This window comes from Vicia villosa, linkage group LG7 (assembly GCF_029867415.1).
Source record: "Vicia villosa cultivar HV-30 ecotype Madison, WI linkage group LG7, Vvil1.0, whole genome shotgun sequence".
Lineage (NCBI taxonomy): Eukaryota > Viridiplantae > Streptophyta > Magnoliopsida > Fabales > Fabaceae > Vicia > Vicia villosa.
Window position 1 is genome coordinate 135,726,678 of NC_081186.1, and position 27,979 is coordinate 135,754,656.

Genomic DNA, 27,979 nt, shown 5'->3' on the forward strand with positions numbered 1-27,979 from the left:
CGGGAAAAGTCATCTACAATTACGATGATCCTACGGAATTTGGTCATATTCCTGAGAATGAAGAAGAAGGCAATGATCATGAGATTGCCAATGATGAGGATCACAACATGGAAGATGCAGCCAATGACATGGATTCAAATTGGCAATATGTACCACCTCAAGAGGAAGAAATTCCTTGGGGATACACTGCTCCACCTCCTCCTGATCAATCCAACATAGTATCTATGCTTGAAGCTATGCAACTTCAACAACAGCAGAACTTTGAAACACAGCAGCTTCAGTTCCAAACCATGCAGCAGCTTCAACAAGATAGGTATGATGAACAACAACGTCAATATCAATCGCTATATAGTTTGGTTCAAGACCACAAAAGCGATTTTGAGACTTTTGCCTCCAACTCTACTCTAAGACAGAATCAGTTTGTGGAAACGGCATTGCATCGTCATGCAAACATAAGTCAAAGCTTCAACACTCTTAACATGTCTGTGCTGGATCTGTTGGAACAAGTTGAAGAAGATCGACCTCACACATTTCAAAGAGGAAGAGGAAGAAGGGGCAGGCGTTAGGATGGATTCTTCATCATATCATCATTTCATTGCATTTCATTTCATTAAGCATTATGTTAAAATTCTATATGATGTAGTACTTTTTGTGTTGTTTTCTATAAATCTCTTGGACTACTATGTATGTTGTGGTGTTTCTTTAAAACATGTTTGGCTATTATTGGTTCACTATCTACATGTTATCTATTACTATGAATGCCGATATTTTCTTTATATTTCTCTTGTTACTCTCCTATTCTGTTTCTTTGTTCCTCTTTTTGATGTTGTCAAAGGGGGAGATAGATGCAATAGATGCTGAGTGTACGAGGGAGAGTGTACGGGGGAGTTTTGTGAAGAGATTGCTTGGTTGAGAGATAGATGTTGGATGTACGGGGGAGCCTTGTTGAGTCTTTATCACTTACTACCAAAGTTTTGACTATTGGTTTGCCATCATCAAAAAGGGGGAGTATGTGAATACAAGATTACACTCAAAGATGTTTTTGATTCATGGCAAACTCAAATAAGCATTCAAACAACAAGGCGGAAGCAGAAAGCTCAAAGAAAAGCAAGCATTGATCACTCATGATAGTACAGGTTGATCTACTATGCATATAGGTCGACTCAACACAAGCAGAACAAGAAGAGTGCAGAAAATCAGCAGTTAGGTCGACCTACTGTCAACCCAGGTCGACCTAAAATGAAGAAATCTACATATCAGTCTGCTAGGTCGACCTACACAACAACTAGGTCGACCTAACCTAAGAAATTGTTCCCAGAACGCATCTGAAGGGGATTCTGGTCGACCTACTCCTTTAACAGGTCGACCTAACTGGGAGCAAAATTCTGCAAGCACTGCTAGGTCGACCTAAGCTCTACAAGAGGTCGACCTAACTGATCAAGAATGCCAAAAATCTTGTTTCTCTCATCTCCAACTATTAAGCTATCATATATATTATCAAAGGTTCAATTATTCAAGGCAACACCAACGACTGAAAGATACACAAACGCTTCTCATCTTCGTTCTTCATCATCTCCAACACAATTACACATAATCATTCTTGCGTTGCGGGTTAGTGATGAGTTCGATAACGTCCATGGAACGGAATTGAAGATTCCTAGTGGGTGAAGGTTTGTGGGGTTTGTTGGTGAATAAAATCTGCGGGTTTTGTCCTCCACGACGGGTGGTTCTTGGGGGTTTTTATCAAGAGGCGTTCATTGAGGATTCGGCTGAGTGTAACGATTGAGGAACGGGGAGTTCAAGGAATCAAGACACTGCAGAAGGGAATCAAAGTGAAGCTCTTGGATAACCTTGATCTTGTTCAAGATTAAGGGGGAAGAAGATTCAAAGGATCGACATAATTGGTTTATCGTTTATCGCTTTGTTATCTTCTTTGTATATACTACTTTCAACATTAATGAAAGATTACCCAATTTCAATTTGGAATTGGGGGCAGACGTAGTCGTAGCGAGGACGATCAACGAACTGCCTAAACAAATATCGTGTTCTTGTCGCTTTTAATTTTTCATTTACATTCTGTTCATATTTGGTTATAATAGCAAATTGATCAACGATTCGAGTGTTAAGATTGTGAATTAAGAACCTATATAAATATCACAATCCATCACATATTGAATCACCATCAATTTGATCATTATCACCAAGTGTTTGTATATTTGTTTCTATCACTCTTACTGCATTGCAAACATTGTCCATCATACAAGAAGTTAATCTGATTTTAAATAAGAGCAACGCTTTGATTCTGCAACGTATACTCTTATCACTTACCTCAAGTTTTTGACTGGTTTTTTAAACACATATACAATCGTTTCGATAGTGGTTTGGAATAGACGCAAGTCGATTCAGAATCACTTCCGCTGAAAAGTCATTTAACTCCGTAAAACTGTGAACGATCTATTCACCCCCCCTCTAGATCCTAAGGCCAGCGTCTAACACTACCTGTGACTATTGAACCAGAGGTCGAAGGATACGAACCTCAAGTTATTCTGCACCCGGATATGCCAACTGACCTAGAAGAGTTGCAAAAATCTTGGGTTCAACTCAAAGAGGAAAGAGACACCTTCAAAGCACACTGTCAGGACTATGAGAGAAGGATATTGGAGCTCACCGGACAGCTTCAAGAAGAACGGCAGATCAACACATTCCTGGGGGCAAAGAGAAAGCGTCCAAGGGAGACCTGAAGAATCATTTATTTTATTTCTGTCTTGTAAGCCCAAATGAGGCAAAGAAAAAAAAGAATAAATTGATTAACTAACGTTTGTTTCTTCTTTAACAAATCTAAACTCTAAGATCCTTGAAACATTGCACGCACATTTCATTTCATGCATTGCATACATTGCATTCATATACATTGCATATACATTTCATTCATATACATTGCATCCAGTCATACGCATTGCATAGCAGGTTCTCATGACGGATTTCTCATCTCCTCGCTGTTTATTTCAGTCAGAAGAGATGGAATCTGAGACAAGCATCAAGAATCTCGAAGCACAGAATGCCCAAGTTCAAGTGGCAATTCTGGAACTGGCAAAGGGGCAACAAGAACTGAAAGCCCTGATAATCAAGAAGAAAAAGAAGCCCAAAGGATCTGTAGGCGTGAGTCACCTAAAAAGGAAGATCAAAATCCCAGTCAAAAAGTTCAAAAAGCCACCGATCCCTGAAACAGTCGGTGATGGTAAACAAGAAGACAATCAAAGCAACCAGGGTTCTGCTAAACCCTCTCTCTCTTCAAATGAAGAAGATGATCATTCTGGGGACGAACCGGATGATGACAAATACCAAAAGCTGGAAGACCGTATGAAAGCTATGGAGATACAAAAAGTACCTGGCTTAGATTTCAATGATTTGGGGCTCATCTGGGATGTTGTTATCCCTCCAAAATTCAAAGTTCCTGTCTTTGCAAAATATGATGGAGTTTCCTGCCCGAAACTACACCTGAGATCCTATGTGAGGAAGATACAACCTCATACAACAGATAACAAATTGTGGATTCACTTCTTCCAAGAAAGTTTGTCGGGTACACAACTCGAGTGGTACTACCAGCTGGAAAATACTAAGGTTTATACTTGGGAAGAATTAGCTGCTGCCTTTTACAAACAGTACCAATACAATGTTGATCTTGCGCCAACCCGTACTCAACTAAGGGGCATGTCTATGGGACCAAAAGAAAGTTTCAAAGGATATGCACAAAAGTGAAGAGATATGGCTGGAAGGGTTCAACCACCCTTATCTGATCGCGAACTAGTCGACATGTTCATGGGCACTTTAACTGGCCCTTTCTATAGCCATTTGCTGGGAAGCTCATCATCAGGTTTCACTGACCTGATACTGACCGGAGAACGTGTCGAAAGTGGCATTCAAAATGGAAAAATTCAAATAGGTTCCTCCTCTGGTACTACAAAAAGGCCCATCAGCGGGAGAAATGAGGTCAATGCAACACAAATTCAGAAAAGTCGCAAAAGTGAGCAGCATCAATCTGTAGGGGCAGTTCTGATCTCCGCATCTGCGCCTCAAAAAGATCAACAGCTAAAATATACGCATCGACCAGATGCACCACGAAGAAATTTCACCAGAATCAACATGCCAATCTCTCAGGCATTGCAGCACTTGCTAAAAGCAGATCTGATCACATTAAAAGGTCCTCCAAAGAATGTCAACACTTCCTCTCCGAATTATCGCCCTGATGCGACATGTGCCTATCACTCAAACTGTCCAGGACATGACGCAGATCACTGCTGGGCCCTGAAAAATAAAATACAAGATATGATAGATGCTGGGGAAATTGAGTTCGATCCTCCAGAAACTCCAAATGTCATCACTGCACCTATGCCAAAGCATGACAAAACTGTCAACGCTATCCTAGACACTGTTTACATCTATGATGTGAATGAATTATCAACTCCACTCTGTGAAGTCAAAGGAAAGCTAATCCGAGCTGGTTACTTTCCAGGGTGTGACCCCGACTGCTTTTACTGCTCCTGCCTGCCCAATGGTTGTGAAAATCTAAGAATGGGAATTCAAAAATGGATGGATCGCCGTATCATTATGTTTGAGAGGCTCCCTTCTATGGACGTGCTATGCGAAGTCTTTGCAAACAGGATGAGAATAGAGGATGCCTCAGTGATCTCCAGCTTACCATTCAAAATCTCTGCCAAGGCTCCATTCAAAATTTCTGCTACACTCAAAGTGGCATTAGTAGTCATTGCTAGTCCAACTCCATTTCCATACTCCTCAGACAAAGCTGTCCCATGGGGATACGACACTAATGTTTACGTTCATGGAGTTAAGCAGGGTACCTCGACTGAAGAGGCCGCAAAGTTAACTACTCCAACTGTGGGTAATATTGTGGGTACCAGCAAGATCACGAGAAGTGGAAGAATCTTTTCACCAGAAATTTCTCCAAATGTTGCTGCTGGTCCAGTCCGAGTCCCAGTTCCTAATCAAGATAACAGCGCTCGAGGCAAAGAGCCACAAGTTGAACAAGTTCAAACCCCGGTTGAGATCACTGCTGAGGATCCATCAAAGCAAGAAATGGAGGAAATATTGAAAATCATCTGCAAGAGTGATTACAATATTGTTGAGCAACTGGGGCACACCGCTTCAAAAATCTCAATGCTATCCCTGCTAAAATATTCAGAAGCCCATGCCAAAGCTCTGATGAAGTTCCTTAAAGCTGCGCATGTGCCTCAAGAGATCTCAGTCGACCAATTCGAGAATTGTGTTGCCAATCTAACCATGAGCAATGGTCTCGGTTTCTCTGATGTGGATCTGACCCCTGCTGGAAAAAATCACAACAAAGCCCTACATATCTCTATTGAATGTAATGGCACCACTCTATCTCATGTGCTAGTAGATAACGGTTCTTCTTTGAACGTGTTATCGAAAACAGTACTAGAAAAGCTTGACTTCGAAGGAATTGTGTTACAACCAAGTGATGTTGTGGTAAGAGCCTTTGACGGGTCAACAAGAACGGTATACGGAAAAGTGAATCTCCCAATCAGAGTGGGTTCTCAAATCTTCGATTCTATCTTTTACGTAATGGAAATTCACCCAGCCTACTCCTGTTTACTTGGACGCCCTTGGATACATGGGGCAAACGCTGTAACTTCTACCCTGCATCAGAAGTTAAAATATCCAGTAAAAGGAAAGATTGTCACAGTCTATGGCGAAGAGGAATATGTGGTTAGTCACCTAAGCAATTCCAAATATGTTGAGTTGGAGGACGAATTCATCGAAACTCCATGCCAATCATTTGAGGTGGTCTCCCCAGATGTATCTACCACCAAGCATATTCCTGCTACTCCAACTACAACTATGGCTTCTCTCAAAGATGCCAAAGCCATGATTGAACAGGGTGATTGCACAGTATGGGGACAGCTTCCCGATATACCCTACAAGTCTGACAAGCTAGGACTGGGCTATGATAGTGAAGATCAAAAGAATGATCAGGGTCCTCTATCTGGAGGATTAATGTCACACTTCGTCAGCCAAGAAGTAAACGCTATTGAAGATGAAGGAGTGTTCTTGAACCATATCATTCAGCCATATCCAGATGAGATTCCACCCATTTCCATGGGAATGTGGGATGCTGTGGGAGAACCAAATGGCGGGTATAATTATCAGTATACCACACCTCAGAATTCTTATATTGCTATGGAAGACATTACCCCGACTGGATGGGGTGATCAAATTGGAAATGACGAAAGTTTCACAAGTCCCGTCACTGAGCAATATCAAAATCCACCCAAAGAAGTATGGGACACGCTAGGAGAACCCAGCGGCAAATATGACTATATGGTGAAATACTCCGCTCCTCCGAGCTCACAAATTGCTATGGAGGACATTGTCCCAACTGGATGGGATGAACAGTACGATGACAATTTCGCTCTTGAAAAAGCCAGGGAAATACCAAATAACGAGGGTTGCTTTCTGTCAGCATACTCTCCTCATCAGGATGCACAAGTCTCTATTCAAAACATCATCCCGACTGCATGGGACGGCCTTATCGAGCATCTCGCTCAGCCAACAGAGATATCTCAGCCTGGGTTCTCGTATCCAGCAGAGTATATCCCTTATCCCGAAGGATCACCGGCTCATTTTCCCACTAATGAAATCAATGCTGTGGAAGATGAAGAAGACAACTGCAACTGGAACAGCTGGATACTCCCTGCTCACAACAGTGGATTGAACAACTGGAAAGCTGAGGATGTGATCTCCTTTGACCAGGAGTAAATGCCATTTCCTGTTCTCTTTGTGTATATTGTGCAAAGATAAAAATGGTTCCTGAACAATCGAACCATGAGCTTGAAAGCCGTGTGCCTTAGCACACTGGTCCTTCTATAAGGGCTTATCATATCATGATCATGTGCATTCAATAAAATCATGGGACGCTTGCATATTTAAATTTTGTGATCCTTTTTTTTTCTTTCTTCGCTTTCAAATAGCTATGTTTTTTCTTCACACACACTCACATAACTAACATGCAGATTCACATACACTCTGGATCCAGTCAACAACGATTCTGCTATTGCCCGTCATGACTTTGAAAGTCCGATCTACCAAACTGAGGACGAAAGTGAGGAAGATTGTGAAGTGCCAAGAGAACTTGCAAGGCTGCTAGAACAAGAAGACAAGGCCATACAGCCTCACGAGGAGCCAATTGAGGTCATCAACTTGGGCAGCAACGAAGAAAAGAAAGAAGTCAAAATAGGGGCTGATTTAGAACACAGCATCAAGCAAAGACTGATTCAAATGCTGCGAGACTACGTCGAGATATTCGCTTGGTCCTATGAGGATATGCCAGGCCTTGACACGGACATTGTAGTTCATCGCCTGCCAATCAAAGAAGGTAGCACTCCAGTCAAACAGAAACTACGAAGGAGCAGGCCTGATATGTCAAAAAAGATCAAAGACGAGGTTGAAAAACAGTTCAATGCCGGATTCCTAAAAGTTGTAAGTTATCCTCCTTGGATAGCTAACATCGTGCCTGTACCTAAAAAAGACGGGAAAGTCAGAATGTGCGTGGACTACAGAGATCTGAACCGGGCAAGCCCCAAAGATGATTTCCCTTTACCACATATCGATGTACTGGTTGACAATACCGCACAATGCAAGGTATTCTCCTTTATGGACGGATTCTCAGGGTACAATCAAATCAAGATGGCACCCGAAGACATGGAAAAAACAACCTTCACAACACCCTGGGGAACCTTTTGTTACAAAGTAATGCCCTTTGGTCTGAAAAACGCAGGAGCAACCTATCAACGTGCAATGGTAGCGCTATTTCATGATATGATTCATCAAGAAATAGAGGTGTATGTCGATGACATGATTGCAAAATCCAACACCGAGGAAGAACATCTGGGTCATTTACACAAGTTGTTTGACAGACTCAAGAAATACAAGTTACGACTGAACCCAAATAAGTGTACCTTTGGAGTAAGATCCGGCAAACTCTTAGGTTTCATCGTCAGCAGCAAAGGTATTGAGGTTGATCCCGCCAAGGTTAAAGCCATTCAAGAAATGCCTATACCTCGTACCGAGAAACAAGTCAGAGGATTCTTGGGACGTCTAAATTACATCGCCCGATTTATTGCCCACATGACTACTACTTGTGTGCCGATCTTCAAACTGTTGAAGAAAGATCAAGTGGAAAGGTGGAATGACAAATGCCAGTTAGCCTTTGACAAAATCAAAGAATATCTCCAAAAACCTCCAATCTTGTTGCCACCTTTGGAAGGCAGACCTCTGATAATGTACCTAACTGTGTTAGAAGACTCAATGGGGTGTGTACTAGGACAACATGACGAATCCGGCCGAAAGGAGCACGCAATCTACTATCTTAGCAAAAAGTTTGCCGATTGTGAAACAAGATACTCACTACTCGAAAAAACTTGTTGTGCCTTAGCTTGGGCGGCTCGCCGACTAAGACAGTACATGCTAAATCACACCACTTTCCTAATCTCCAAGATGGATCCCATCAAGTACGTGTTCAAAAAACCTGCTCTCTCTGGAAGAATAGTGAGATGGCAAATGATCTTAAAAGAATATGACATTCAATACACTTCACAAAAAGCAATCAAAGGAAGTGTGGTAGCTGATCATCTGGCTCATCAAGCAGTAGATGATTATCAAGCATTGAACTTTGACTTCCCAGACGAAAACATTATGCTAGTCAATGGCTACAAACAACCAGGACCAGAAGAAGGACCCGAGCCAGGATCCCGGTGGACTATGGTTTTTGACGGAGCTTCTAATGCACTTGGTAATGGCATCGGAGCTGTGATCATTTCCCCCGCAGGAGGTTATACACCATTCACTGCCAGATTATGCTTCAATTGCACTAACAATATAGCCGAATACGAAGCATGTATTCTGGGTCTTAAAGCTGCAATCGATCTAAGAATCAAATTCCTGGAAGTCTACGGAGACTCGGCCTTGGTAATCTACCAAGTCAAAGGGGAATGGGACACGAAGCACCCAAATCTAATTCCTAACAAAGAATATGTGCTGAGTTTGATTCCTTACTTCGAAGAGATCACTTTCGAACACATCCCACGCGAGGAAAATCAACTAGCTGATGCTTTAGCCACCATGTCATCCATGTTCAAAGTCAGGTGGGACAACGAGGCGCCTATGATCACCATTTACAGGCAAGATGAACCATCCTATTGCAATGAGATCAATACCGAGGGAACAAAAGAAAAACCATGGTTCCATGAAGTAAAAAGATATCTCGAAGCTCAGGAGTACCCTGAAGGGGCATCCATTAACGACAGAAAGTTTCTAAGGAGATTTGCTGCCAAATTCTTTCTAAGCAATGGAACCTTATACAAACGCAACCATGACTCGACTTTACTTCGATGTGTAAACAAGGAGGAAGCAGAACAGATCATGGAAGAAATACACAATGGTGCCTTCGGTACTCATTCCAGTGGACATACAATGGCTAAAAAAATCCTGAGAGCAGGTTATTACTGGTCTACCATGGAAACAGACTGCCATCATCACTCCCGAACATGTCACAAATGCCAGATATACGCTGACAAAGTACATGTACCTCCAGTTCCATTAAGCGTCCTGACGGCTCCTTGGCCTTTTGCAATGTGGGGTATTGATATGATTGGAGAAATCAAACCTACTGCCTCCAACGGACATCGCTTTATCCTGGTCGCTATTGACTACTTCACAAAGTGGGTAGAAGCAGCTTCATTTGCTTCGGTTACCAAGAATGTGGTGGCCTGGTTCATCAAATACAATCTCATTTGTCGATACGGCATCCCTGAACGGATTATCACGGACAATGGCACAAATCTAAACAACAGAATGATTACTAAACTTTGCACACAGTTCAAGATCAAACATCATAATTCTTCTCCATATCGACCAAAGATGAACGGCGCGGTGGAAGCTGCCAACAAGAACATCAAGAAAATCATACAAAAAATGACAGTAACCTACAAAGACTGGCATGAGATGTTACCTTTTGCTCTTCATGGTTATCGCACATCTGCGCGTACTTCAACAGGGGTAACTCCATTTTCCTTAGTCTATGGTATGGAGGCAGTTCTTCCAATTGAAATTCAGATTCCTTCCCTAAGGATTATGAAAGAAGCCAATCTAGACGAAGACGATTGGATTCAAACACGGTTGGACCAGATAAACTTGATTGATGAGAAAAGGCTCGCAGCTATTTGTCATGGTCAGCTATACCAAAAGCGTATGATCAAAGCCTTCAACAAAAAAGTCAAAAGTCAAGCATACTGTTATACCCCAAAATTTGCCTTCCATATTCCATTTACAATGATTCAAAGTTCAAGATTCAAACCCCAAAGCTTTGCTCAAACAATCCCAAGATCCACAGTCAACTGATTCAAACCTGAAGGTCAACTACAATCAAAGCATGATTCAAACCTATGATCATTGGTCAAACATCAAGTATGTGAAGTATAACCATCATTTGATCAAGGATTGATCATTATTCCATTAATAGAAACTCAGAGATGAACAAATACAAAAAGGTTCAAATTAGGGTTTCTTAGGAGAAAGTCAACCCAACTTTGACTGGGCATAACTTTCACATGGAACATCAAAAATTCCCCACTCAAAGCCTATTTTGAAGGAAATTGGATTCCCTACAATTTTGTCTCTCACAAGCCAGGGCTAGAAATGATTCATTTGAGAGATACAATGCAAAGGATTACAGGTCATTTTCAAGCATCCTTCAAAAGCAGTTTTTTCCCAAAGGGGATATGATCAAGATAAAAGCTCCAAATGAAAAATATATTCCAAAGTGGTTTATAGAGGACCTCTTGAGGTTTCCAAAAAGTATTAGAACTCCCTCATAGCTTAAAAATGGAGTGAGATATGCTTAATCAAAGTGGGGTGATTTTGGAGGACCAAATGTGAAAAAAGAAGGTTCAAATTGAGAAATTTTGCAAATGGGCCTATGGTTTTATGATCTAAACTTGGTCCACAAGATATTTATGCTACCCAAAGTCATATGCCACGAAATTGGATATATTACTTGATTTTTTAGAATTTTATTTCATTTTTATGATTTAATTAAGATAGAAAATCAAATATTTTGGCAAAAGATGCATTTTGATTTTTTCCAATCAATATTTATGATCAAATATCATCTCATTTTCGTGCACTATTGATTGAGGAAAGAATTGGTACAAATATGGCCAAAATAGAAAGTTATTATTCAAAAAAATAAAATCAATTTCCACAAACTTGCAATATTGGATTCAAGGACTTTGGGCTTCATTCTTTTGACCTAATTTGGTTCTCCTATAAGTATACAAGTCAGAGCAGTGGATTAGGGGTGGAAATTCTGGACAAAAACGCAGCTGCAAGAACACAAAAGTGATCAAAAAAATTCAAAACCGGTTTTGGAGAATTAGGGCTTCTCAAGGAGTTCTAAGGATTGCAAAAGGTTCCCTGAAGATTTCTAAAGCTATTAGGATCGCTACTCTGCTTCAGCACCCCCAGATTAATCTCCTATGAGCCAAGGTATGTCGTTCCAAACTTTGAACCGATTAGCATAATTCATGCATCTTTAGGTGAATTTGATGGTATGTCATGCTTTGTTTCAACACTATGAATGTTTCTGTATCTCTAATTTGATTTCTGGGCACTTTCGACATGGTTTGCCATTGTTGACCGATCTAGGGTTTATAGGTGTGAATTTGGGGTTTTACGTTTTGGATGAAATTAGGGATAATTAAGGGCACTGTTAGAATCAGGGGGTCTGGACGAAGAGAACCTCATGGTCGCGAAGGATTTATATTGCTTGCAGGTGATTTTTGTGTCGCAGGTTCAAATTGCTACAAAGCGAATTAGTAGCAATTTCGTAGCAAATTCTATCAGGAAAATTGCAGGTCTTGTGAGGAAGATGATGGCGTGTCATCATCTTGTTGGTCCGTTTGAAAACTGGCGCGTGTTTTCATTGTGTCCTGGGATTTTCAGATATTATGTATCAGACGCGTGTTTCAAACGACTAAAGCGTTTGGTTGGGTTGGTAAGAGTGAGTGCTGGCAAGGGAGAGGGTGTGGGTTCGAACCCCATCTCCCACATATATTTTTTCTAAATTTCCAAACTCCTGATCCCACGTGCACATGTCCATAGGCCTCACCATACATCCTCCATAGCTGACCATAGGATTCTCCATCCAAGTAGATCTCACGCCCCAGATCTAATGTCCATATCATACACCCTCAAAGCTGCCATATTGAATCTGAGTCCTAATTAACTTAAATATAATTTTAATTATTTATTTTGTTTTAATTAAAATACCTTTTAATATATGTTAATTATATAATAATTATTTTTTATAAATAAATTATTATGTGATATTTATATTAAAATGTCAATTTGTTGTTCGTGCCGATTAAATCGATTAATCGTTATGGTCAACGATAATTTTAATTAAAAATTCTATTTAAATAAAATACAAATCAAATTATATTCGATTAAATGGTTGCAATTATCTTATTGATTGTGATGATTAATCCTCCCTCGTTCTAAATTTAATTTGTTATTATTTGTAATCGTATTAATCGATTATGAGGGGTAACAATACAAAATAAAATTCACAAAACATAATAAAACACATTAAGTCATTATTGGTGATAATCGAATCAATCGGTTTGAATTGGTAATGGTGCAAAACCCCTAATCTCTTAACTATGGTGATCAAACCTATTGATCATTGCGGTTAATTGTGCCAAATCCGGGTTGTACGCCCGAACCTTAAAATATTTCTAAAATCCATTCAGAACTACAGAATCATCAAACTACGATAGGCCATTCAAAAAGCCTCTAAAAAACACATCTCTAATCAAATTCAATTCTAAGGTGTACAACCCTGTCCCCGAACTACGTAGACTCTGATCCTCTATAAGGAGGTACGTAGGCACTTGGCAACAAGGCGAGTCCCCCTCTTCCAAACTCTAATCATGTTCATATAATTAGCCTTTCAACTCTATTAACTGTCTGTCATCTTTCTTTATCTTTTGCCATAAACCTTTATCTTTGAGATGTTAGCCTTTAGGAAAGGGTTGAGGGTGCCTAACACCTTCCCTCAACCTGATTATAATAACTTACCCTGAATCTCGTATCTGCGTAGGGTTTCCTATTCGCCCTTCAGAATAGGTGGCGACTCTAATCTCTAAATTTTTAGGGCAGGTTGCTACAGTTGGCGACTCTGCTGGGGACAACACTTTTAGTTAATTATTATGCTCCTAAGGCTTGAGTGGGTTTAGGTTTATGGCTCGTGGTTTGTGGTTTAGGGTTTGTGGCGCACTTTAGGGTTGGCAAATTGCCACATTTAGGGTTTGGGGGGAGGTTTATCTTTTAATGAACATTAAATTATTTATTTGTTTTATGTTTTCATCAGCCTGAAAATATTTGCCTTTATTATTATATATTTGCTCTATTTTTATGTCGGTTAAATCTTAAGTGTGGGGGTTAACTTTGAGACCAAAAGGGGACATGAATCGCCTTACGAGTCTCACTGATAACTCCACTCGGAGTGGGTTAGGTATTTGGAAAGGTCCGAAACGAAGCTTGACTTTGTGGAGGGCTGGACTGGATACTTAGCTGATCTCTCCGGGAACCTACCCCAAAAATTCGAACCTCATGGATAAAATGAGTTGTTCCAAAATCCGAAGAGACGAAAAAGTCTCGGAGGCTACGAACGACCTCATGAGACCTTCTAGAACACCCCTATAAAAAGGTTGGCTCCCAAGAGCCGCTACGTCGAACCTATGAACCTGGATTTCTTGAAATATTATGATATGATTTGCATCTTTGCCTTATATGATTTGTTTTTGGTTTTTGTTTGTTGCTACATCTTTGTGTTTTCATGCATCATACATCATGGGCATTCTTGCATCATATTTTATTCAAAAAAAAAAGAAAGAAAAAGGGATATCATACATATCATGCATGGCATGCACATCATTTTCATGGCATTAAGAGAAGATTTCTCTCCTATCTCAAGAGCAAGGAACCATTGGGAAGGATAATCTAACATCCCGCCCATATTATCAAACAAGGTTTCAGCAGAAGAAATCAATGGATCAACTGGAACAGAATCAAGCCGCCCTTTGTGAGGAAGTGGATCAACTAAAGGTTAGCGTGGAAGAGGTTAAAGGAGGGATGGTTCCGATGCTAGAATTCATGAGGGCCCTCCTAGATAAACAAGACAAAGCAAAAGAGGTTCAGTCTGGGGATACCCTGGTTCAGGATGAGATCCCTAATGAAATTCTGGTAAGACAGAACCCGGATGTCATATACGATGTCGTGACATCTGGTCTGTCATCAGTTTAGCTGAGGCAGTACATACAGATCCCTCAATTATTTATTACTTCTAACATCCAGAAGTCTGGAAGTGTTGGAATCACAGAGATTCTGTGTTAGCACAGTCATTAAATCACACACTGATGTCAGGCACGATGTTATGACATCCAAACTGAACTTACAAATAAACAATGCAGAAACATAAACAACACAACAGAATTGTTCACCCAGTTCGGTTCAATCAACCTACTCTGGGGGCATACCAAGCCAGGGATGAAGTCCACTATTAGCAGTATCAATTCAGAGCTAAACTCCCAGTTTACAACTCCTCACTTAATCACCACCCAATGACCCCTCTACCTAGGTTCTCCCTAGATATGGAATATCTCCATTCCACTCCCAATCATACCAATGATGTCTAGCAGTCAACACCTCAGCCACTGCATCGACGGCTTAATTACCAACATTCAAAACACACAAATAAACATATCTTAGAGTTGCTTCAAAGCTTCCTCCAAGCACACAACTCCACTCATTGCTTTACAACTTCTGAGTGAATAAAACAAACCTCTTACCTACAGGCTTCGAGGCACAAATCAGTGACCTTCCCACAAACCGGGAGGTTCACCTACACGGCTAACCCTAATAGTTACATCTTTCTAAACGCCGGCTAGCTTACAAAACTAGGTTACAAAGTTTCCTATTTATAACATATTCCCAACTGGACTTGGGCTTACAATCACAACATTATTTGCTGTTACAAATCACAGAAAACTTTCTGCTAAAAACAAGGTCTTCAATCATAAGTTTCCTAATTTATCTTCATAATTGGAAACTGCATAATTCTCCAATATTCTAATCTTGATTCTCTTGACCTTTAAACCTGCCACATAGGATTGCATAATATTCCAAAGAATATTCTGCATCTTTTAAAACCAAAACTGAATCTTTATATTCCAGCTCAGCAGACGCGTGACAGCTAAATATAACAGTAACTGCTGTCAAATACTGATGTCACAGAGCATGTCGTGACATTCCATGTTCTGCATAAATCACAGCAAACAGTATTCTTCACTTCAATTCTCAGCTTCTCACGTATCAGGGTGCCAAAAAGACAGCCCATGATTTGTTCTATTACTGATGTACAATCAGCACAATCTTTAGTTTCCCAAAATAAAGACTGAGATAAATAAGGAAACATAATAGAAATAGAATAGAAAATGTAGCAGCTGCTGCTGTCAAACACTGATGTCATGACGTCGAGCATGACATCCAACTCACAGCATGTATTAGCTTATACAACCAGAACCTGCATAACCTTTAACACTACACACCACATGTCATGACCTTAGTCAAGACAACAGAATACACATGAATGTTTTACCACAAAATGCAGCCAATCAAAACATCTACAATCTCCCCCTTTGGCAAATTTTTGGCTAAAACATTCTGTCATCACAGCAGCACAAAAACAACTAGCAAACTACCAGTTATGCAGAATTGCTAAAGCACATCAAAACATCAGACCTGCTGAATAAGTTCCACAAGCTACACTATCACATACCATGAATAGAAATAACTTGTTCAATATGATCTGGGGTGACAATCTCTTCTCCCCCTGTTTGGTCATAAATGTTGCCAAAGCAACGTACAGCTCCCCCTTAAAAGTTACTCTGCATGACATGACCACGACACACAAAAAACACCATCTGATAATCTTTAGATACCACTTCGCCACCAGCTTGATTAGAATACAATAAGTCACCCTCAATGGGAGATCTATATTACAAGATGCACTCTTTCATAGATAGCTCATAACTTCTACCACAAGCTCCAAGAGGTGAATAGAAAACACCTCCTTTTTGTCTTCAACTTATTACTCTTCTGCCCAAAAGTAATTTGTCTAAGACTATCCTCAAGAATAATCAGCTGCCATATGTTGATTATCTTGATCCTTCGATCCCACTTCTGAGATGAACCAAATGTCAACACATTGTGTTTTAACATCTAGCTGTTGAATTCAGCTCCTTCTTCTGCCACTTGAAAGAACTTCCTCCCTTTACAGAACCAGAGTTCAATGCTCTCATAGACCTGATTGTGAAACCAAGTTTGAGTACGCAACCTCCATCCTGCAGTTATGCAGTTATGTCATCCAAGCTCACACTTTTATGAATCCCTGCTTCTTTTCCAACAACATCAGACACTCTGATGCATGAGTCATCAGAAGGACTAGTTAGAGACTAATCCTCTAGCTGTACCAAGGATGCCACTTCCTTGAGCAAAGCTATTTCCATGATGTCAAGAATACTGCCACTTGTTCTTGACTTCACAGTGTGCATTAGCCAATGCACTTTCTTACCTAGATCAGAAATAAACTGATCCAAGTAACCACCATCAAGATTATGATGTCTTCTTCTTCTTGTGCACTCCAAAGCTGAACATGTTTCTTGCCAGGAAACCTTTTTCAGTGATCACATGCTTCTGCTGCCACCAAAGAGATAGATCTTAAAACAATTGCACTATCCTTCCTGTACATGGTCTTGAAGAAGAGATGTTCCAACATCTTTAAGAACATCAGTTATCTTGAACTTCCAAGTATAATCAATTAAATACTTGTACTTTGCACAAATAACAATTGATCTTAAATCCTTTCCCAGTTAGATTCACCCTTAGGAAACAGAGAGATGAATCTTTCCTTACAAATGTGTCACACAACAACCAGAACCCATGTGACACCGTTCAACAACCAACTAAACACAAGGCTGAATCAGACGTGGGGAGGTTAACCAAATCTCCCCCTCAAACAAGCAATCATGGAAACTCCACACAGCTTATCCATGCATTGTACATAAAAGTCTCATTATACAACATCCCTACTAGAGGCAACTAACTCCATGAGTTATACCTATACATACTTCATACACCAGTTGAGGATACTATACTTACATAAACCATGGTTAACAGAGATACCATGCAGCGAAAAACAACTAAAATTTATCCTCAATAAACCTCAGGTCTAAAACAATAACCTTTGCATCAGACAGCTACACTTCATTCATGATTAAGGGATAATATATGCCATATCTCAACAAGGTTTCTGGAACAGATTCACTTATGACATAACTCCTGAAAATACCTCAGATTCCACACAGTAATCTGACTCCCTAGAATCATCACACAATATTCAAAACCATATTTCACTATGCACGATACACAGTATTCAGTTTTCACCACTAACTGTTCTATGGTTAAGAAAACAATTCACGCATCTGGTTCCTTTGATCAAAAGAACATACCAGATATAAGCTCATCTTGAATTTTCATAGAGGTCTTGAAAAGAAAACCTGAATGAATCCTTTCACTTGCACTGAGCTCTTCTTCCAACTCCCATAAGCTTATGCCTGAAATAAACTAACATTTGGGATGGAAGGTTCAATTGATTGTATTCTGACCAATCAACACAAAAAGCAGATGTCTCCTCTTCCAGATCAGGAGTAGGTTCCAAACAAATGTACTCACACTACATAAGTTTAGCACCAGAACATCTGTTCTTCAACTGGTAGCTGCATACCAGTATGCCATCAGTTCCTTCTTCTTGGAACACACAATTCTTGACAATCTTGAGGATTATCAAACAACTTTGCAGATGAACATGAGGAACACTGATCATATGAACCTCTTCAACCTCAATAACCATGCCTTTATGAGTGGACTTGAGAAAAAAAATCTCAAGTATCTTTGACACTTGTACTAAAGTTGAAAACAATCTGCTACAAATTCTGTTGAAAACCATATAACCCTAGAGATCTTCTTTCAAAGATAGGATTATGCATCAGATGCTATGCAGCAGAAAATAGCCATATATCAACAGAGATTACACAGTGCTTGCTCCCAAAACCAGTTGTAAGCATGACATCCAAGAATTGCAGCTGAACAATCCAACAATATGCTTGCTTCTTCTTCAAGCAATCACAACAAGACCTAACCAATATTCTGACCAGAAAGAAACAGATAAGCACAAAGAATACCTTATCATTAACTTCACTCCCGCATGAAGGTTTTGACAATCTTCTTCTCTGTACCTTGCTATATGCTGAATAAAACACCCCAAATTCTTCACTCCCGCATGAATCATTTGGATATCCTTGAAATCAGTAACACCATCTTCCCTTGCCAAGAGAATACACCTGTTATGGTCAGTTTGGTTCAGTCTTCCACACATAGGTCCATCCTCCACTTCTAGGGACCATTCAATATGAACATGAATGTTCAAACAATCAACTACCTCCAACAACCAGAAAGTATCTCCCATGGATCTCATCCAGAAACAGACAGGATGCCTGCTCTGATACCAATTGAAATTCTGGTAAGACAGAACCCGGATGTCATATACGATGTCGTGACATCTGGTCTGTCATCAGTTTAGCTGAGGCAGTACATACAGATCCCTCAATTATTTATTACTTCTAACATCCAGAAGTCTGGAAGTGTTGGAATCACAGAGATTCTGTGTTAGCACAGTCATTAAATCACACACTGATGTCAGGCACGATGTTATGACATCCAAACTGAACTTACAAATAAACAATGCAGAAACATAAACAACACAACAGAATTGTTCACCCAGTTCGGTTCAATCAACCTACTCTGGGGGCATACCAAGCCAGGGATGAAGTCCACTATTAGCAGTATCAATTCAGAGCTAAACTCCCAGTTTACAACTCCTCACTTAATCACTACCCAATGACCCCTCTACCTAGGTTCTCCCTAGATATGGAATATCTCCATTCCACTCCCAATCATACCAATGATGTCTAGCAGTCAACACCTCAGCCACTGCATCGACGGCTTAATTACCAACATTCAAAACACACAAATAAACATATCTTAGAGTTGCTTCAAAGCTTCCTCCAAGCACACAACTCCACTCATTTCTTTACAACTTCTGAGTGAATAAAACAAACCTCTTACCTACAGGCTTCGAGGCACAAATCAGTGACCTTCCCACAAACCGGGAGGTTCACCTACACGGCTAACCCTAATAGTTACATCTTTCTAAACGCCGGCTAGCTTACAAAACTAGGTTACAAAGTTTCCTATTTATAACATATTCCCAACTGGACTTGGGCTTACAATCACAACATTATTTGCTGTTACAAATCACAGAAAACTTTCTGCTAAAAACAAGGTCTTCAATCATAAGTTTCCTAATTTATCTTCATAATTGGAAACTGCATAATTCTCCAATATTCTAATCTTGATTCTCTTGACCTTTAAACCTGCCACATAGGATTGCATAATATTCCAAAGAATATTCTGCATCTTTTAAAACCAAAACTGAATCTTTATATTCCAGCTCAGCAGACGCGTGACAGCTAAATATAACAGTAACTGCTGTCAAATACTGATGTCACAGAGCATGTCGTGACATTCCATGTTCTGCATAAATCACAGCAAACAGTATTCTTCACTTCAATTCTCAGCTTCTCACGTATCAGGGTGCCAAAAAGACAGCCCATGATTTGTTCTATTACTGATGTACAATCAGCACAATCTTTAGTTTCCCAAAATAAAGACTGAGATAAATAAGGAAACATAATAGAAATAGAATAGAAAATGTAGCAGCTGCTGCTGTCAAACACTGATGTCATGACGTCGAGCATGACATCCAACTCACAGCATGTATTAGCTTATACAACCAGAACCTGCATAACCTTTAACACTACACACCACATGTCATGACCTTAGTCAAGACAACAGAATACACATGAATGTTTTACCACAAAATGCAGCCAATCAAAACATCTACACCTAATGACGAAAACCCGCTGCTAGGGTTTGCTTCAGGCTTTGGCCCAGCTAAGGACAAATCTCAGGCCCGATCTGTCAGGAGAGCTATCCAGTTCCAAGAGAAAGGAGAGACCTCCCAAGAAGGATTTGTCCCCACTCCACAAACGAAAGGGGCAACCCGCACAGTTCGCATTCCTGCTAGCAATGTCCCTAGGGATGAAGAGTACCTGGATCTACAGTACGGAGTGCAAGAGGTGGACAATACAGACCAAGCACCTCGGACGCAACAGTCTAATCCTGACTCTAGGGAAGACTCCAAGGATAGTGAACTAATCAAGGCGCTGGAAGAGAGACTAAAAGTGGTAGAAGGATACGATGCCTTCGACGTGGATACCTTCGAAATGAGCTTAGTCTCAGACTTGACTATCCCACACAAATTCAAGATTCCAGACTTCGAGAAATACAAAGGGCTCACGTGTCCGAGGAATCACTTGCGCATGTATGTGCGAAAAATGGCTGCCTATGCTCATGATCAAAAACTGATGATACACTTCTTCCAAGAAAGTTTAAGCGGAGCGTCTATTGACTGGTATATGCAACTGGAGAAATCCTATATCAGAAGCTGGAATGATCTGGCTAACACATTCTTGAAGCAGTACAAGTACAACTTGGACATGGCACCCAATCGGATGCAATTACAAAACATGTCACAGAAGAAGGATGAATCATTCAAGGAGTATGCCCAAAGGTGGAGGGAAATGGCTTCTCGAGTCCAACCTCCCCTAATGGAAAAAGAACTGGTGGACATATTTATGAGCACCTTGCAAGGACCATACTACGACAAGATGGTCGGAAGCATATCTTCAGGGTTCTCGGACTTGGTAGTCATTGGTGAGAGGATTGAAGATGGAATCAAAAATGGGAAGATACAAAGGGCACCCTCAGGTTCCTATCATCCAAAGAAGTCATATGACGAAAAGAAGGAATCCAACACTGTGGGGGCAATCATGGGTAATCAGACCCCAGTATCACAGCAAAGGGATCAGCAAAAGCACCAGGGTGGCCAACGCACCTGGAGGTCCAAGCCAAAACGATCATTCACCCCGTTGTACATGCCACTGTCTCAAGCTTTGCAACGTCTGCTCAGTCAGAACTTGGTAACTCTGCTACCTCCATACTCAGCTCCAGCTAACCCCGCTCCCGGGTACAAGCATCATGCTAGGTGCGCTTATCATTCAGATAGTCCTGGTCATGATACAGAGGATTGTGGGCCGTTGAAGCACAAGATCCAAGATTTGATTGAAGAAGGGCTCATTGAGTTCGAAGATCCTCGCAAGTCTAACACCATAAGTGGCTAGAAGGAGGATTTCTTAGACCATTAGTTTTGATTTCATTTGCAATTTCTTTCCGTTTGTTTAAACATTAGTCTTACGACATATGCTATGTACTTTTCAAAAAATCATTAATGCATTGCTTACGTTTGTCTTGATTCATTCCTAGTGTTCTCACTATATTTAAAACTGTGTTTTTACTTGGTTTTCTTCTTTGTGATATTCAACTCTCGTTAAAGTCGTGCACCTTTAGAGGGAGAATGACGAAAACGATACCATAATTTCATACACTATGCTTTCGAACAGACCGTGTTGACGATGTACAGGCATTTGTTCAATCCCTAAAATAATGGAGATATAAGGATGTTAATCCCTCGTCAACCCCTTTGAGCCCAAAGAAGTAGGAGTTTTCTTCATACAAAATAAAACCCTTAATATATAACCTGGGGTAGGGTAGCTGCTCAGTTAACTTAATTATTCCAAACTGTTCCTTTGAACATAACCACCAATGGTTCTCCGTCATGATTAAGCCTGGCAGTCAATATCCGCAAAGAAAAAAAGAGGAAGCAATGTAAAAGCCTGCTGAGTCAAAACCTATTAAGGAGACTTAGGCAACATTGGGGCATCCCGCTGACTGCAGTTTTAAGACAAACAGTTCAGGCAAAAGTTAGGGATAACAAAGTCGAAAAAAGGTTACTATGTACCTTCGACAAAAGGAAAAATTACAAAAAGGAGAATGACTGCCTTTGCAGATAAACCTTTGGTTTTTGAACCATCATAAATGCCAATGTCACAATTCCCAAATTCTTTTGGAGACTAAACGCATAGTCAACTGAGCATAGGACTGGAGAACATCACGAAGAGGGGGATGGGTACAAATAAACTTTGAGCCACTATCCTTGTTTCTTAAAACTGTGAACCAGGCCAGGTTACAACCCTTAAAAGTCCTAACTGAAGCATGGTTAGTTCGAAAGCATACTGTTACCAAAGGTATCCCGACTCCTTAAGGTCTACTATAACTTTTGAGTTGATATCACCTTCTTACAAAAAAAAAAAAACTTCGTTTTATTCAAAAAAATGTTTTTAAACTTTCAAGACAAACATATGCACTCGCATCTTATGAATTTCATTACAAAGTACACTTGTCTATGTAGTTTCAGATGTTTAAACATCAGGGAGAAGTTGCATGGGGCATGGCTAATGGCTAAAAATCCTACTGACTGACGAAGTAGCTTTAAAAACTCGTCAAAAGAAGAAACATCCCTTACTCATGACTGGGATGGCTAATGTGTACACATGGCATAACTCGTCATTATCCCATTTACATGGGGCAATCTAATCAAGATCCATAGAATCTCTCGAAGACGCTGAATAGCCCATGGGGCAAGCCCATTACCTGGGGGCACGTTGCAAAGATCACTCAGTATCAGATGGTGTCAATGCCAGTCTCACATCCTTTCCGGGAACCTTTATAGGATATTTCTCAATCTGTCCATATAGTCTTCTTTAAGACATGTTTCAAATACTTTTTACCCTTTCTAGGAGCCTTTTTTAGACAGTCTTTTAAAGACCCACCTTCTTATCCTTTCTATTTTCAAACCCTTTCAGACAGTCTTCTCTAAGACATATTCATTTCCAAGAACCTTTGCTAGGTAGTCTTCTGTAAGACATCTCTCAACTTTTTTAGTTAGTCTTTTAAGACATATTCAAACTTCTCTTACGCTTTCAAGAACCTTGTCAAACTTTGTTTAAAGTACTAAGTCTTCTCTAAGACAGTTCACCATCCTTTCTAGGGTGATCTTCTTCAAGATATCTTTTCCTAAGTTTTGCTTAAAACACCACAAAAAAAAACAGTCTCTATCCTCTATAGGAATATTTTGACCCTCTGCACAAACACATCCCTTTGAGCTTTGTTTAAAGCGCGATCTTATTTAAGACAATCTCCCATTTCTTTCCAAGAACCTCTTCAGGTAGTCTTATAGAAGGCATCATCTCATCCTAAGTACTCAGCAAATTATTGTCCGTCAGGATGCAACCTAAATGCATGACTCATTCTGAAAAGCATCTGCGTCACATTCAAATCAACACTTAGCATCAAGTAGACCTCAAAATTGGTCTAAGCAAAGACGATCATTCCTGATAAAGACTCTTGAATGGGGAAACCACATCCAGAGGGTTTTCCTAAAACAGGGGCATATCTTTCAAGAATTCAAACACTGGGGCAATGCATATCAGGCAAGACATGGTGAGATTCGAGTTCTCTCTAAAGGTCCTTCCTTCAGGATAAAGGGCGCGTCTCCAAATTTCTGATATTCGGGAAGTCACACTAGGAGCATTGTTGCATAATTAATCTTCCCACACTGGTACTATTTATATCCCGCAGTGTGGGATAGGCATACATGCATAATTCTCATTTATTTTGAGAGTCTCATTACATGACACATGCATCATGACATTGCATAAAGCTAACGCTGCCTTTTCAGGTCACTTCATAATCAAAAGGATGTTATCATCCAATTACAGTGCAAATACGATCGTATCTACGATTCAATCTTAACACGCACAGATATAATTCTAATACTTCATTCCAAGTCTTTCTTCAAAGGCAATCCAGAAGCAATCTAAGAATTTCTTACCTCTCCAGGTAGTCTTGTCCAAGACAATCATCCTAACCTTCCCAAGCAGTCTTGTTTAAGGAATATCTTAAACCTTTATAGGTAGTTTTGTTTAAAACATTTCATATCCTTTATAGGAATCTTTTTAGATAGTTTTGTTTAAAACGTTTCATATCCTTTATAGGAATCTTTTTAGGTAGTTTTGTTTAAAACGTTTCATATCCTTTATAGGAACCTTTCGAGGTAGTTTTATTTAAAACGTTTCATATCCTTTATAGGAATCTTTTTAGATAGTTTTGTTTAAAACGTTCCATATCCTTTATAGGAATCTTTTTAGATAGTTTTGTTTAAAACGTTTCATGTCCTTTGTAGGAACCTTTCTAGGAAGTTTTGTTTAAAACATATCGTTCTCTTTATAGGAACCTCTCTAGGTAAGTCTTGTTTAATATATCCCGTATCCTATCTAAGAGCCTTTCCAGGTGAGTCCTGTTTAAGACATATCATATTCTTTATATGATCCTTTCTAGGTAGTCTTGTTTAAGACATATCTCAACTTCTTTAGGTAATATTCTTCAAATATTTATCCAATCTTTTCTAAGACATATCTCGCTCTTTCAAGGAACTTCTCAGTCAGTCTTCTCTAAGACAATTCTTCCTAAGCATTGTTCAAAGCTTAAGCTTCTTCGCATCAACTTTCGATATACCCTATTCAGGAACCTCTTCAGGTAGTCTTATGTAAGACATTGCTTCCTCTCTCCTCAGATACAATCAAATGATCCAGGTCTGAAAAGCGTACGCTTTAGACAAGTTCCCTACGCAAGCAAATTTCAGGGCATTTCAGTGTCCAATCATCTTCTACCTCTTCAGGTTCAAGAAGATTGAACAGGGGCAGCTGTTATACCCCAAAATTTGCCTTCCATATTCCATTTACAATGATTCAAAGTTCAAGATTCAAACCCCAAAGCTTTGCTCAAACAATCCCAAGATCCACAGTCAACTGATTCAAACCTGAAGGTCAACTACAATCAAAGCATGATTCAAACCTATGATCATTGGTCAAACATCAAGTATGTGAAGTATAACCATCATTTGATCAAGGATTGATCATGATTCCATTAATAGAAACTCAGAGATGAACAAATACAAAAAGGTTCAAATTAGGGTTTCTTAGGAGAAAGTCAACCCAACTTTGACTGGGCATAACTTTCACATGGAACATCAAAAATTCCCCACTCAAAGCCTATTTTGAAGGAAATTGGATTCCCTACAATTTTGTCTCTCACAAGCCAGGGTTAGAAATGATTCATTTGAGAGATACAATGCAAAGGATTACAGGTCATTTTCAAGCATCCTTCAAAAGCAGTTTTTTTCCCAAAGGGGATATGATCAAGATAAAAGCTCCAAATGAAAAATATATTCCAAAGTGGTTTATAGAGGACCTCTTGAGGTTTCCAAAAAGTATTAGAACTCCCTCATAGCTTAAAAATGGAGTGAGATATGCTTAATCAAAGTGGGGTGATTTTGGAGGACCAAATGTGAAAAAAGAAGGTTCAAATTGAGAAATTTTGCAAATGGGCCTATGGTTTTATGATCTAAACTTGGTCCACAAGATATTTATGCTACCCAAAGTCATATGCCACGAAATTGGATATATTACTTGATTTTTTAGAATTTTATTTCATTTTTATGATTTAATTAAGATAGAAAATCAAATATTTTGGCAAAAGATGCATTTTGATTGTTTCCAATCAATATTTATGATCAAATATCATCTAATTTTCGTGCACTATTGATTGAGGAAAGAATTGGTACAAATATGGCCAAAATAGAAAGTTATTATTCAAAAAAATAAAATCAATTTCCACAAACTTGCAATATTGGATTCAAGGACTTTGGGCTTCATTCTTTTGACCTAATTTGGTTCTCCTATAAGTATACAAGTCAGAGCAGTGGATTAGGGGTGGAAATTCTGGACAAAAACGCAGCTGCAAGAACACAAAAGTGATCAAAAAAATTCAAAACCGGTTTTGGAGAATTAGGGCTTCTCAAGGAGTTCTAAGGATTGCAAAAGGTTCCCTGAAGATTTCTAAAGCTATTAGGATCGCTACTCTGCTTCAGCACCCCCAGATTAATCTCCTCCGAGCCAAGGTATGTCGTTCCAAACTTTGAACTGATTAGCATAATTCATGCATCTTTAGGTGAATTTGATGGTATGTCATGCTTTGTTTCAACACTATGAATGTTTCTGGATCTTTAATTTGATTTCTGGGCACTTTCGACATGGTTTGCCATTGTTGACCGATCTAGGGTTTATAGGTGTGAATTTGGGGTTTTACGTTTTGGATGAAATTAGGGATAATTAAGGGCACTGTTAGAATCAGGGGGTCTGGACGAAGAGAACCTCATGGTCGCGAAGGATTTATATTGCTTGTAGGTGATTTTTGTGTCGCAAGTTCAAATTGCTACAAAGCGAATTAGTAGCAATTTCGTAGCAAATTCTATCAGGAAAATTGCAGGTCTTGTGAGGAAGATGATGGCGTGTGTCGCTACCGCGAAAATTAACAGAGTCGCCACTAACATATTTATCCTGAAAAGGAAGGGAATGCCAGCAAACCACAAAATAAAACAACGGTCTCACGACCAGAGAAAAAGGGTAAGGGAGTCGGTTACGCGAGGGGAAGGTGTTAGCACCCCTCGCGCCCATCGTACTCGATGGTATCCACGCCTGTGTCTAAATCTATGGGTGTGTAAGCAAACTACTCTAATCTGGACTAAAATGAATGCAGAATGTAGGGAAAAGAAAGGATTGTGCTCGCACGGGCCCTACCCCGCTGCCTACGTATCTGTTTTGCAGAATCAGAGCTACCGTAGCTCGGCTAACTAATTTTTGTTTGTTTTGTGTTTTTTAGGTGGACAAGTTACATTCACACTCCGCTGCTCGACCTTTGGAGACTTATGCTTGGGAATGGAGCGGAAATAACAAGTCCTTAGAAAAAAAAATCAAAGAGTGTGGTTTGTGTTTTAAAGAATGCATGAGGGAAACCTAAGCTAAGGGGGAAAGCTTGCTACCTAATGTTATCATACAAAGGGTATCAGTCTAAACTAAACTAATCAACCTACGAGGGAAAAGGGAAGCAAACAATGAGCACACAAACGAGCATCCACTCGTGAAGCAAACAAAACCAACGGTACTGACCGAATGGTAGAAAAGCGGTCCCGCCATAGCCAAGGGGAGCAGCTCAACCCAAGTCAACCAAGCATTAGACCTCGTGAAAATGATCGGGCCATAGACAAGAGGGCGGACCCCTCTCAGCAACCAAGCCGTCACGGATCGTAAAGGAAAACGGTGCGTGCGTACACCGAGCATCAACGTCGAGCGACGCGAGCTATAGGAAAGGCGGGGGTCCGACTGCATGAACCCTTTACCTGACATACTCGATAACAAGATCTTTTGCACGTTCGGAAGCAAACAACGCGAGGCGTGCGCATACCAAACAGACTCGATGAGACTAGGCGGGGGTTGATTACGAACCCTTGACCGCATGCCTTCCATGAGGACTTAACAGAGTGCCATATAGGACTTATTACACCGTGACTCCCTGCCGCAAAGCACAAATATAAACACACCAACAAAAACAGAGCCTCTTTCGAGGACTTGGCCAGATGCATGTCTAAGTCCTACTTCTCATGTTATTGGATGATGCGGGAAAGCTATAAAGTGCGAGAGAAATAAAATGAAACGAAATCAATACCAAACGGATGATGATCCGTAAACTAAAGCGAAGAGAGCGAGTAAACTAGGATCCCGCGAGCGAGCTAGCAAAAGCAACAGCAAACATGTCAGCACTCCGATTAAAATCCGCATGAGCAATC

General features: G+C 40.0%; 1 long non-coding RNA gene across 1 annotated transcript in view; it reads right to left on the reverse strand.

The window, feature by feature from the left end:
* Window positions 1-1,089: 1,089 nt before the first annotated feature.
* Window positions 1,090-27,979, reverse strand: part of LOC131616836 (uncharacterized) — a 41,377-nt gene continuing 14,487 nt past the window's right edge. The window contains exon 3 of the long non-coding RNA XR_009288262.1: window positions 1,090-27,922. This is a non-coding gene — a long non-coding RNA (uncharacterized LOC131616836). The remainder of the gene's footprint in view (window positions 27,923-27,979) is intronic.